Below are 11,710 nucleotides of genomic sequence, written 5' to 3'. Positions count from 1 at the left end.
TAGATCACTGGGTCAGAGGGTGCAATCCAATTGTTCTGCCGGTTAGGACTCTTGTTTTGAAATTTGCTTTTATTCTGACACAATTGCTGTAAAACCGGAAGTGTCAGAACTCGCCTGACTAGTACACATAACTTGAGAGGGAAAAAAGATCGCTTATAAAAGGAACAAAAGAAAACTAAAGTGACGTCAGCTAAAGCAACACCTGCATACCATGTTTCGTTTATTCAGTCATTTAATATGCAGATGTGTGACTAAAATAGTTTTGTAAGTTTCCGTTTTTAGTGGTCAAGCACTGGGCCTGAGATGAGAACTCTTTTTATTTTTATTTTTATAACAAAGTGAGACGTCTTAATCTGCCCGCGATCTCTGTTAACGCCGTACGCGTTGACGTCATCGGAGGGTGGGCGGAGCGGAACCGACAGCAGATCGCGGACTCGCTTCATCATCATCATCATCATCATCATCCTCACCATCACCACCCTCATCCTCATCAGGAGATCTGGGCCGGGAGCGCCGACTTTTCTCTTGGCAGCCGCCCGTGTAAGTGACGCCGTTTTCGGTCTTTCGGCGTGTTGCGTTCGCGGAAAGTCGCTCAACATTTCCGCCGCTGTTGCTGCAGTGTCGGCTGCTCCTCGCGGTTCCGGACCGGACCGGACTGGAACCCCACGAACTGGTTGCGGGGGGGGGCGTCGCGGTACACGACTGAGAGCTTCTTGGCGTTCCGTTTTTGTTTTATTTATTGACCTCTTTTGCGTGTGTAGATACGACGATACGGTGGCTCACTTGCGATTTTTATTTTCATATAATTTTTTTTTTTTGGGGGGGGTTGTTTTGTAATAGTTTGCTTGAGCGTACTTTGCGGGTGTTATTGATATTGACGTAAAATCCATATCATACATGACCGTTTCCCCCAACATTTATTAAGCCATTTCTGATGTGTGATTGAGATGGCTTATTAAAAATGAAAAAAAAAAACCCAGCAATTAAAAGATTTAAACAAAAATAATTAATATCATATTAATTAGACGCACGGCTATTCATTTGTCTGATGATAATAACTAAATGTGCTAAAGCGGATTTAATTATTCTGTCTATGACGACACATCGTAGGCATAAATGGCTGAACAAAGTTACATAATTTGCAATGACTAAAAACATTTTTTTTTTTACATTAATGAAGTGAAATTGGAGGCGACACGGTGAAGCGTTGGCCTCACAGTTCCGAGTACCCGGGTTCGATCCCGGCCCCGCCTGTGTGGAGTTTGCATGTTCTCCCCCCCGTGCCTGCTTGGGTTTCCCCCTGGCACTCCGGTTTCCTCCCGCATCCCAAAAATATGAAATATTAATTGGACACTGCAAATTGCCCATAGGTGCGATTGTGAGCGCGGCCGTTTGTCTCTACGTGCCCTGCGATTGGCTGGCGACCAGTTCAGGGTGTACCCCCGCCTGCTGCCTGTTGACAGCTGGGATAGGCTCCCGCGACCCTCGTGAGGATGAGCGGCAAAGAAAATGGATGGATGGATGGAGTGAAATTGGATAATTTTCCTTGGGAATTATTGCTCAACTCTGATCTAATGATATAAAGCAGCAAATAATCATATTCATAAGGAAATATTCGGCATTTTTTAATTTTTATTTTTTGCACATTCTGTCTCCTGTGTGGCCTCTCAGTGGTTCCGTGACTTTTTTTTCTCGTTTGTCTTCCTCCCACGTCCGAACAAAATCTTTCGTAGCTTCACGCAGGAGTGAAACCGTCAAACGTCTCCTGAACTGAATCCAGAAATGAGGATCGCTGACTTCCTGTGTACTGCATTTTAATGGTGCGTTTTTTTTGCTCCCGAATTTGCTCAAGTTGTCTCCTTCTTTCTTTCCTTTCGGCTTGTCCCGTCAGGGGTCGCCACAGCGTGTCATCTTTTTCCCACCTAGGCCTATCTCGTGCATCTTCCTCTCTAACGCCAGCTGCCCTCATGTCGTCCCTCACCACATCCGTCGACCTTCTCTTCGGTCTTCCTCTCGCTCTCGCTCTCGCTCTCTCTTCCTTGACAGCTCCATCCTCGTCACCCTTCTGCCAATTTGCTCACTCTCTCGCCTCTGGAGATGTCCAAACCATCCAAGTCTGCTGTCTCGAACCTTTTCTCGAAAGCATCCAACTTTGGCTGTCCCTCAAATGAGCCCATTTCTAATCCTATCCAACCGAGAACCTCAACATCTTCATTTCCGCCACCTCCAGTTCTGCTTCCTGTCGTCTCTCCAGTCCCACCGTCTCTAATCCGGCCTCACCGCAGTTTTATAGACTTTGCCCTTCATCCTGGCGGAGACTCTTCTGTCACATAGAACACCAGACACCTTCTGCCAGCTGTTCTAACCTGCTTGGACCCGTTTCTTCACTTCATCACCAGACTCGCCATTGCTCCGGATTGTCGACCCCAAGTATTTGAAGTCGTCCACCCTCGCCATTTCGTCTTCCTGGGGCCTCACACTTCACTCACTCTTGTCGTAAAATTCCATGAAACAGGATGTCAGATTTTATTTAGAATAAATGGGGATGTTTCGAAACATTTATTATTGTTTCTTCTTTCCGCCAACTGTTCCACCCCGCTTGGACCCGTTTCTTCGCTTCCCTACCGCACTTTCCATTGCTCTCTGTTGTTGAATTTCCTCAAGTTGTGTTTTCATTAAATCTTGCGTCTTCGGACAAAAGTTAATTACACGTATCGTAGATCCCTTCTTTACGCACACATTGCCATCTGTGGTGACATCAGGCCGCTTTACTAGTTTACCCGAAATACTTCGACCCGTTTTTCTGTACGGCGAAATCGGTTGCGCACGTACCGGACAGGCGTGAATGTTGGGTGTACATTTCCGATATGCGCCCTGTGATCGGCTGGAAGCCGGTCCAGCGTGTGCCCCGCCTCCCTTCGACCCTTGTGAGGATAAGCGGCTCAGATGGATGTTCGTAGGGTAAGGTTAATTTGTAGACTTGCACCGTGGTCCGGCTGCTCGGTGAGTGTCCCGGACGCTGCGGGTTGAGCACCCTCATCCAAAACCGCGTCACGGCCCAAATTCACCTGACTCTGCAGAAATCACACAAAGGGGCATTTCACAACCGTCCAAAAGTCCAAAAGGTGCAGAACACGGTGCCAAGCGGCGCGAACAGTACCGGCGTTATGGTGCGTTCGCCGTGGCCGCCTCCGCGGTTCCCCCCTGACCGTTCAGTGAGGACGGCCGAGGGTTTTCTCGCGTACGGCGCGTGGACCTTACGCACGTTGTGCCTAAAGGACGGCAAAGACGTGACACGCGAAAACCCAACTGGTCCCTTCAGGGCTCGGCCAACGCAGCCATTCACGTCTCACGCTGACTGTCAGACCACGCTGATGACGCGTTCCTCCTCCTCCTCCTCCTCGTCCTTTTCCCGCAACACTCTTGCCGTCTTCCCCCGCCGGGCTTTGGATGAAACCTCTAATCTGTTTGCGTACACACTCCAGCACTTACCGGCGTTTACTTACGTAAGGGTCGCATTTACGAACGCGGCGCCGCGTCGTTCTTCTGAGGCGCTCCTCCTCTGCCTCGGCTCCATCTTCGGGTTCACGTGCGGTAAAGATTTGCCGATTGTGGAGGAGCTCACGGGGAAAAGAGCTCGCCGTACGCTCGCTTGCCTGTCACGGGGTTAGCTAACTATAAACTGTCGAGGTGACGTCCATCTTATCTTTCTCTTCTGATATTTTTATCACATCAGAGGTACTTTGCTACTGCCGAAACTTTTGAGTCGATTTGAAAAACGTACGGGTGTGGTCAGTCATGCCCGCAGATATGAAGTTACGGGTGTGGTCCACCAGTCATACCCGCGGATATAAAGTTACCGGTGTGTGTTCTGTTTGTAATTATGAGCGTGCCCCTTTAAGAGCGGGGGGGGGGGAGGTGGGGGTGGTCTCAGGTAAACCAGGAAGGAGAAGTAGTTGTTGGAGACCGCGTGCTTCCGTGTCAAAACTAAAAAGACGGATCGGTTTTCATGTGCGCCGAGACTGTGCGACAAGTGCGCAGTTGCGTCCTCGCGCCGCCTCGAGGGAACATCGGTCAAGGCTGCACAAAATAAGCGACGCCTTTCAATATCTTTGTATTTCTGCTCGTAACAAATTTCAATTTCGACTGAGCAGATTTGCGAGGGCGATGGCGTACGCGCCCGTCAAATCAGGGTGACTGCGTATTGGTGAGCGTGAACTTAATAATAAATAATTAATAATCTGTTTAGGGCCGCCCTTGTTCACAGATCCAGTGGGAATTGGCGATCGAACGCAATCTGTTCTGTACCCCGCCTTGGATGTATTTGTGTTTCTGCAGTTTATGGAACGATACCTCATCATGTTGAAATATTTCTAACGGGACAAGCCGAAAGGAAAAGTAGAACAAGTATCGTGGTTATCACGCTTGCCTCGCCCGCGAAAGGTCCCCGGTTCGGGAGCGGGTGGGAACAAGGTTTCTACGGGGCCCCGTAGCTCAGTGGTCATGAGTTTGTTTCTCACTGGGGCCCCCACCCCCGAAGAGGGGTTGCGTCAGGAAGGGCACCCGGCGTAAAAACCGTGCCAGACAAATATGAGAGGTCATTTTCGATGACACGCTGTGGTGACCCCTAACAGGACAAGCCGAAAGAAAGTTTGTTTTTGAGTGTTCTTGTTCCTTTCTCAGTTTTGGGAAAGACTGGGACTGGTGTCAAACTTTGGCATGATTCTTTTGCGAATTGAAATCTGGGAGATAAAATCCGTCACCCGATGATCGGCGTCGCAAGGAAGCGATGGCCGATCATCGTTCATTTTCCGCTCCGGTCCCAAGTGCGGCGTTTTGTTGCCGCGGCTGCATTGTCTCCGGCATGGCGAACTCCCACACTTCCCAAACGAAGGTGAAATTCCTTTGTAAAAGCTGCCGGTTTGCCATGGCAACAAGCTGCCAACTTCCCTCGGTTCCGGGCCCGCTTTGAGGGAAGGGGCAGGATAAGGTCACAGATTGGGCTGTAACTTGGAGGCGTACATCGCTAAGTAAGACCAGTGACTCAATCCCAAGTAGGTCATAACACTTTCAAAATCACCGAGAAAACAGAGTACAAAAAAAAAAAATAATAATAATAATAATCAAAACATCCATTAAAATGGCAAATCACGTGGGCAACGTCGGAGTCGAAGAAGCCGTCTGAAATGAGTGGACCCCCTGATTACGGGCTGTTCGGTCCCTATACGACCGCTGTCAGAGTTTGGTCCGCGTTGCCGGCAATAAGGCGGACTCGTTTCCGGCGAGAGTTGGACTCCGCCAAGGCTGCCCGATGTCACCGATTTTGTTCACAACTCTTATGGACAGAATTTCTAGGCGCAGCGGAGGCGGTTTGGTGGCTTTGCAGATGATGTGGTTCTGTTGGCTTCATCGAGCCGTGATCGCCAATGCTCATTGGAGCGGTTCACAGCTGAGTGTGAAGCGGCTGGGATGAGAATCAGCACCTCCAAATCAGAGACCGTGGTCCTCAGTCGGAAAAGGGTGGTGTGCCCTCTCCCGGTCGGGGATGAGATCCTGCCCCAAGTGGAGGAGTTCAAGTATCTTGGGGTCTTGTTCACGAGTGACAGAAAAATGGAGCGGGAGATCGACCGACGGATCGGCGCAGCGTCTGCAGTGATGCGGACTTTGTATCGGTCCGTTGTATTAAAGAGGGAGCTAAGTCGAAGGGCGAAGCTCTCAATTTACCGACCAATTTGTTGGTCTACGTTCCTACCCTCACCTATGGGCAAGAGCTGAAAGAACAAGATCCCGGATACAAGCAGCCGAAATGAGTTTCCTCCGCAGAGTGTCTGGTCCGGGCTCTCCCTTAGAGAACGGGTGAGAAGCTCGGTCATCAGGGAGGGGCTCAGTGTCGAGCCAGATGAGGTAGCTGGGGCATCTGATCCGGATGCCTCCCGGACGCCTCCCTGGTGAGATGTTCCGAGCATATCCCACCGAAAAGAGATCTCGGTGACGACCCAGGACACGCTGTAGAGACTATGTCTCTCGGCTGGCCTGGGAACGCCTCGGGATCCCTCCGGAAGAGCTGGAAGAAGTGGCTGGGGAAAGGGAAGTCTGGGTATCCCTGCTGAAGCTACTAGCGAGGGACCCGGAGAAGTGGTAAAAAAATGGATGGATGGATGTTTTGAGTGGATTTGAAGAGAGTTCTAAGAGGTTCTGCAAGATGTCTGCTTTTCCGTTACGGTCGTCACTTTTTGAAAATATTGATGTTGGGGTTTTGGAACCAGGCAAAAGCACCCCCTTGAAGGTTTTATAGCATAAGGTCGCCTTCCTAGCGCATTACTATGTTTTCCGGCCGTAGCGCTCAGTTAGCGGACTTATTTCAGGAGGCGGCAATGTTGATGAGTGCCTCGTTGCTCACCGGCCGGCTCCGCGCCTCCTGACGACTCGCCCTCCAGTCGCCTGAAGCGTATTCCGAGCCTTCCCTCCCACTCGCCACTGCCGTGCTCCTTTCGTGCCGTCTCCGGTATGAGATTTCATCTCGCGTGTCGGTGCTTTCCCGCTTGTTGACACTTGAGGAACAGGAGCCGCTTCGCACCTCCCTGCTTTGCGGGGTCACCAATTTGCAGCACTGGGATGTATCGAATGCGCTACGAGCCGGTCGAGGTTCTTTTGCCGCACAAACAGAACATTTGTCTCCCCCCCCCCCCCGTATTCGGATACGTCAGCGCCGAGTGAGGATGCAGCTCTGCAGACATAGTGAATGATTCATAACAGGATAATGTGATATTGAGCCCTCAGGGCAGCTCCATTGCACGTTGGGCCTCGTGCCGCGTCATGAGATTGGGACCCGCCGGCATTCGGCACTTCTCCCGACGACGAGGCACTCTAAATCTCGCCTATTTGTGATCGTTTTATCCGTAGAGAGCCTTTCTGAAAATACACACCAATTCCGACGTTTTCTGTCCATGTCTCGGCAGGAAGGCTCGATCCGCCAATTGAGGGCGGGTCAGCAGAGCTGCGGTGTTATCCAGTCACCGTGATTTGACGGGCGCGTGGGCGCCCGCGCGCCATCGCTCTCGCAAATCTGCACCGTCGAGCACGAAAAATCACGAGCGTAAAATTTGTTACGAGTGGAAATACATAGATGTTGAAAGGGGGCACTTGAGCGGAAAAGGTGAGCGTGAGACCGGTGGAATATATGTGCCGAGGAAGGGACTTTTACCGGTATGTTGTTTTGTTTTGTTGTTTTTTTTTTTAACCGGCCGTTAGTGTTGCGTTAGCGTTAGCGCTGTGTTACTGTCGTGTCTCAGTGATTTTTACCGGAATGTTTATTTTTTTAACCGGACTTGTTAGCGCCACGCTAGCGTGTTTCTGCTCTGTTACTGCCGCGTCTTGTGATTTAGGTATTATTTTTGTTATTATTAGCCATCCCTGTTAGCACCGCGATAGTGTGTTGCTACTGTGTTACTGCCGCGTCTCAGTGATTTTTTTTTACCGGTATGTTTTTTTTTTTTAACCGGCCGTTAGTGTTGCGTTAGCGTTAGCGCTGTGTTACTGTCGTGTCTCAGTGATTTTTACCGGTATGTTTTTTTTTTTTTAACCGGACTTGTTAGCGCCACGCTAGCGTGTTTCTGCTCTGTTACTGCCGCGTCTCAGTGATTTTTACCGGTATGTTTTTTTTTTAACCGGACTTGTTAGCGCCACGCTAGCGTGTTGCTGCTGTTACTCGTCTCAGTGATTTAGGTCTGGGTTTTTTTTTGTTTTTTTTTTAGCCAGCCCTGTTAGTATCACGCTAGCGTGTTGCTGCTGTGTTACTGCCGCGTCTCAGTGATTTTTACCAGTATGTTTTTTTTAACTGTCCCTGTTAGCGCCGCACCAGTGTTAGCACCATGCTAGCGTGTTTCTGCTCTGTTACTGCCGCGTCTTGTGATTTAGGTATTATTTTTGTTATTATTAGCTACCCCTGTTAGCACCGCGATAGCGTGTTGCTACTGTGTTACTGCCGCGTCTCAGTGATTTTTTTTTACCGGTATGTTTTTTTTTTTTTTAACCGGCCCTGATAGCGCTATGCTACCGTGTTGTTACTGTGTAGCTGCCGTAGCGTTTTTTTTTTTTTTTTTTTACTGGTACGTTTTTTTTTGTTTTTTTTTTTACCAGCCCTGTTCATGCTACCGTGTTGTTGCTATGTTAAGCTAAGCTAAGGTACTTTGAAAACTCTTTCTGTGTACCGTCTTTCTTTGTAAACATCTCGTGTTTCAATGTGGGCCGTTGCGGCTTATACACAGGTGCGGCTTATGTAGGTACCAAATGGTATTTCCTTTACAAATATACTCTGTGAGGCTTATAGTCAGGTGCGCTCTGTAGGCCGGAAATTACGGTATCTACTTGTTGTTGAACACAGATGAGGTGTTCTCCTGAGAATCGTTCCATCTCAGTTTTAGTTTTCCTCATCTAGCGTAGTAGCGCGTCGTTTTTCGCGGGCGATCGTGCGCCACCGGGTCGGTCCCGTTGCCGGAAAGCCGAGCGCTACAATCCGTGTCCCCCCCCCACCGTCGCACAATGGGGCATTGTGCCCGCGCCTCTGTCAGGGAAGCACCCCGCATTCGAGCCATTCATTCACGCGCACGGCGGGCCAACGGGCCGAACCTGACACGGACCGGACCGCTGCCGCCGTCTCTCAAGCCCCCCACCTCGTCCCCACCCCGTCGCCCGCTGCCGCTTTTCTCTCGGGTACAAAGACGACGCTGCAACGCTTCTCGCACTTCTCGCAGCGCGCCGGAGTCATCTCGTCCGCTGTCACAACCGACACAACTACGCTGCTATTCTCTGGCTCCGAGGCGCTGAGTACAATAACGATTGTTCTTGTTTCCTGAGTGTGCTGTTTTGACGCAGCTGCTGAATGAGATACGCTGCGTCCGCTCTCGGTGTCGCTTTTCCGCGCACAGTCGTAGCCGATCATTGCCGCCGGAACTTTCTGGCCCAGTTCCGCCTCTCGAAAAGGGGCAGCGGTGGGCTGACCTGCGCTTCGGGTTGGTTCGTTCATAAACAAAAAAACAAAACGATGGATGCAGAGGCTGCTACTTCGCAGCGCTCACCTATGATTCATATCGTGAATGCGGTGTCCACATTTGCTGTATTTATTGATTCATCCATCCATTATCTGAGCCGCTTATCCTCACAAGTGTTGCGGGGAGTGCTGGAGCCGATCCCAGCTGTCAACGGGCAGGAGGCGGGGCACACCCTGAACTGGTTGCCAGCCAATCGCAGGGCGCATAGAGACAAACACTCACAATCACACCTACGGGCAATTTAGAGTGTCCAATTAATGTTGCATGTTTTTGGGACATGGGAGGAAACCGGAGAAAAACCACGCGGGCACGGGGAGAACATGCAAAGTCCACACTGGCGGGTCCGGGATTTGAACCCCGTTCCTCAGGACTGTGAGGCCGACACTCTAATCAGTTTGCCTATTTATTCATCCAGCCATCCATTTGCTTTGCCGCTTATCCTCACAAGGGTCCCAAGAATGCTGGAGCCTATTCCAGCTGTCATTGGGCAGGAGGCGGGGTACGCCCCGAAGCGGTCGCCAGCCAATCGCAGGGCACATGGAGACAGACAACAGTCGCAGTCACGATCACACCTACGGGCAATTTCGATTGTCCGATTAATGTTTCATGTTTTTGGGATGTGGGAGGAAACCGGAGAGAAGCCACGCAGGCATGCAAACTCCGCACAGGTGGGTCCGGGATTTGAACCCCGTTCCTCAGGACTGTGAGGCCGACACTCTAATCAGTTTGCCTGTTTCGTCACTGATCCATCCATCCATTTACTTTGCCGCTTATCCTCACAAGGGTCCCAAGAATGCTGGAGCGTATTCCAGCTGTCATTGGGCAGGAGGCGGGGTACGCCCCGAACTGGTCGCCAGCCAATCGCAGGGCACATGGAGACAGACAACAGTCGCACTAAAAATCACACCTATGGGCAATTTAGAATGTCGCATGTTTTTGGGATGTGGGAGGAAACCGGAGTGCCCGCAGAAAAGCCACGCAGGCACGGAGAGAACATGCAAACCCCGCACAGGCGGGTCCGGGATTTGAACCCCGGTCCTCAGAACTGTGAGGCCAACACTCTGATCAGTTTGACCACCGTGCCGCCCATTTGTTCACTGAAACTTTAAAGATCTGACATCTATCCATCCATTTTCTTCGCCGCTTATCCTCACGAGGGTCGCGAGGAGTGCTGCAACCTATCCCAGTTGTCGACAAGCAGGAGGCGGGGCACACCCTGAACCGGTCGCCAGCCAATCGCAGGGCACATAGAGACAAACAGCCACACCCACAATCACACCGACGAGTGTCCGATTAATGTTGCATGTTTTGTGGATGTGGGAGGAAACCGGAGTGCCCACCCGGAGAAAAGCCACGCAGGCACGGGGGGAGGACACGCAAACTCCCCACGGGCGGGGCCGGGGGATCGAACCCGGGACGTCAGAACTGTGAGGCCAACGTTTTCCACCTCTTTTAATAACAAAAGTACTTAGGTAGTTTCTGTTTTTATACATCTGGAATTTGGTCATTTTGACTTGGAAAGAGTTTTTCCATTTGGAGACGTCAACACGCATCGACTGAATGGCGGCAGGCAGCAGCAGAGCCGACTTCAATCCGCGGCAAGCCGAAAAATGTCGGGCCGTTCGTTTGTCGGCCATTTTTGCGCGCGGCCTGAGAGGACGCCCGAGCCGCTCTCGCCGACCGCAACCGGCCTCCAGGACCGCCTGCTCTCCTGCGTGGTGATGGCCTCGCTGCCGACACGGCTCGGATTTGATCTCGCAACCAAAATGGCCGACGCGGTGGCCATTTTAGCTTTGATCCGCCCAAACTGTTGCGGCGCTCTTGGGACAATTTGATGCAAATTTTAGGGTTAAAAAAAGGGATACCACAAATAAGCTCAAAGTGCTCGTGTCACGGTCGAGGTTCTCTGCTGCTAGCGGAACAGATGATTGATGTGCGTAAATATCGTAATATTGTCAACAATTTTCCTTTTCTTCTCTTTGTTTTTCAGTTGATCCACAAGACTGACTTCTTCTGCGTTGTGATAACTGGGCTGATGGTAAGTGGTTTTTGTTTTGGTTTGTTTTAAAACATTTTCTTTGTCCTGCTCCTTTGGGATGCATCATTTTCTCATGTTACCGTAATTCCCGGCCTACAGAGCGCACCTGGTTATGAACCTCACCCAGTACCCCGCTTGTAAAGGAAATACCATTTGGTAGATACGTACGCCGCAGCCGTGTCAAAGCCGCAAGTGCAAACATTGAAACACGAGATATTTACAAAGAAAGACGGTACACAGAAAGAGTTTTCAAAGTACCTTAACTTAGCTTAACAGCTTAAGTTTAACGCTAGCGCCGCCGTGCTAACACTAATGCTAAGGCTAGTGCCGCCGTGCCAAGGCTAATGCTAGCGCTAACAGGGCCGGTTTTAAAAAAAACATACTGGTAAAAATCACTGAGACATGACAGTAACAGGGCCGGACCGGTAAAAGTCACTTCCTCGGCACATATATTCCACACCTCTCCCAGTACATTTGGAAAGGAAGGACCGTTTGGTACATACATAAGCCGCACCTGTGTAAAAGCCGCGAGTGCCCACATTGAAACACGAGATATTTACAAAGAAAGATGTTACACTGAGAGTTTAATGCTAGTGCCGCTGCGCTAACGCTAGCGGCGCCG

The 11,710-nt window shown here is 50.6% G+C and overlaps 1 protein-coding gene across 2 annotated transcripts in view; it reads left to right on the top strand.

Moving 5' to 3' along the window:
* The first annotated feature begins 408 nt into the window (after positions 1-408).
* tmcc1a (transmembrane and coiled-coil domain family 1a) overlaps positions 409-11,710 on the top strand; it is a 54,479-nt gene continuing 43,177 nt past the window's right edge. Inside the window, exons 1-3 of one of the 2 annotated variants that reach the window (XM_061845656.1) lie at positions 452-540; positions 1,734-1,820; positions 11,041-11,088. The gene's annotated coding sequence lies outside the window, so the exon portion shown is untranslated. Of the gene's footprint in view, positions 541-1,733; positions 1,821-11,040; positions 11,089-11,710 lie in introns of both variants that reach the window. The other variant, XM_061845651.1, reaches the window with a different exon arrangement.

This window comes from Syngnathoides biaculeatus, chromosome 2 (genome assembly GCF_019802595.1).
Source record: "Syngnathoides biaculeatus isolate LvHL_M chromosome 2, ASM1980259v1, whole genome shotgun sequence".
Lineage (NCBI taxonomy): Eukaryota > Metazoa > Chordata > Actinopteri > Syngnathiformes > Syngnathidae > Syngnathoides > Syngnathoides biaculeatus.
Note: the sequence above shows the minus strand (reverse complement) of the source record. Positions and strands in the feature narration are given on the sequence as shown.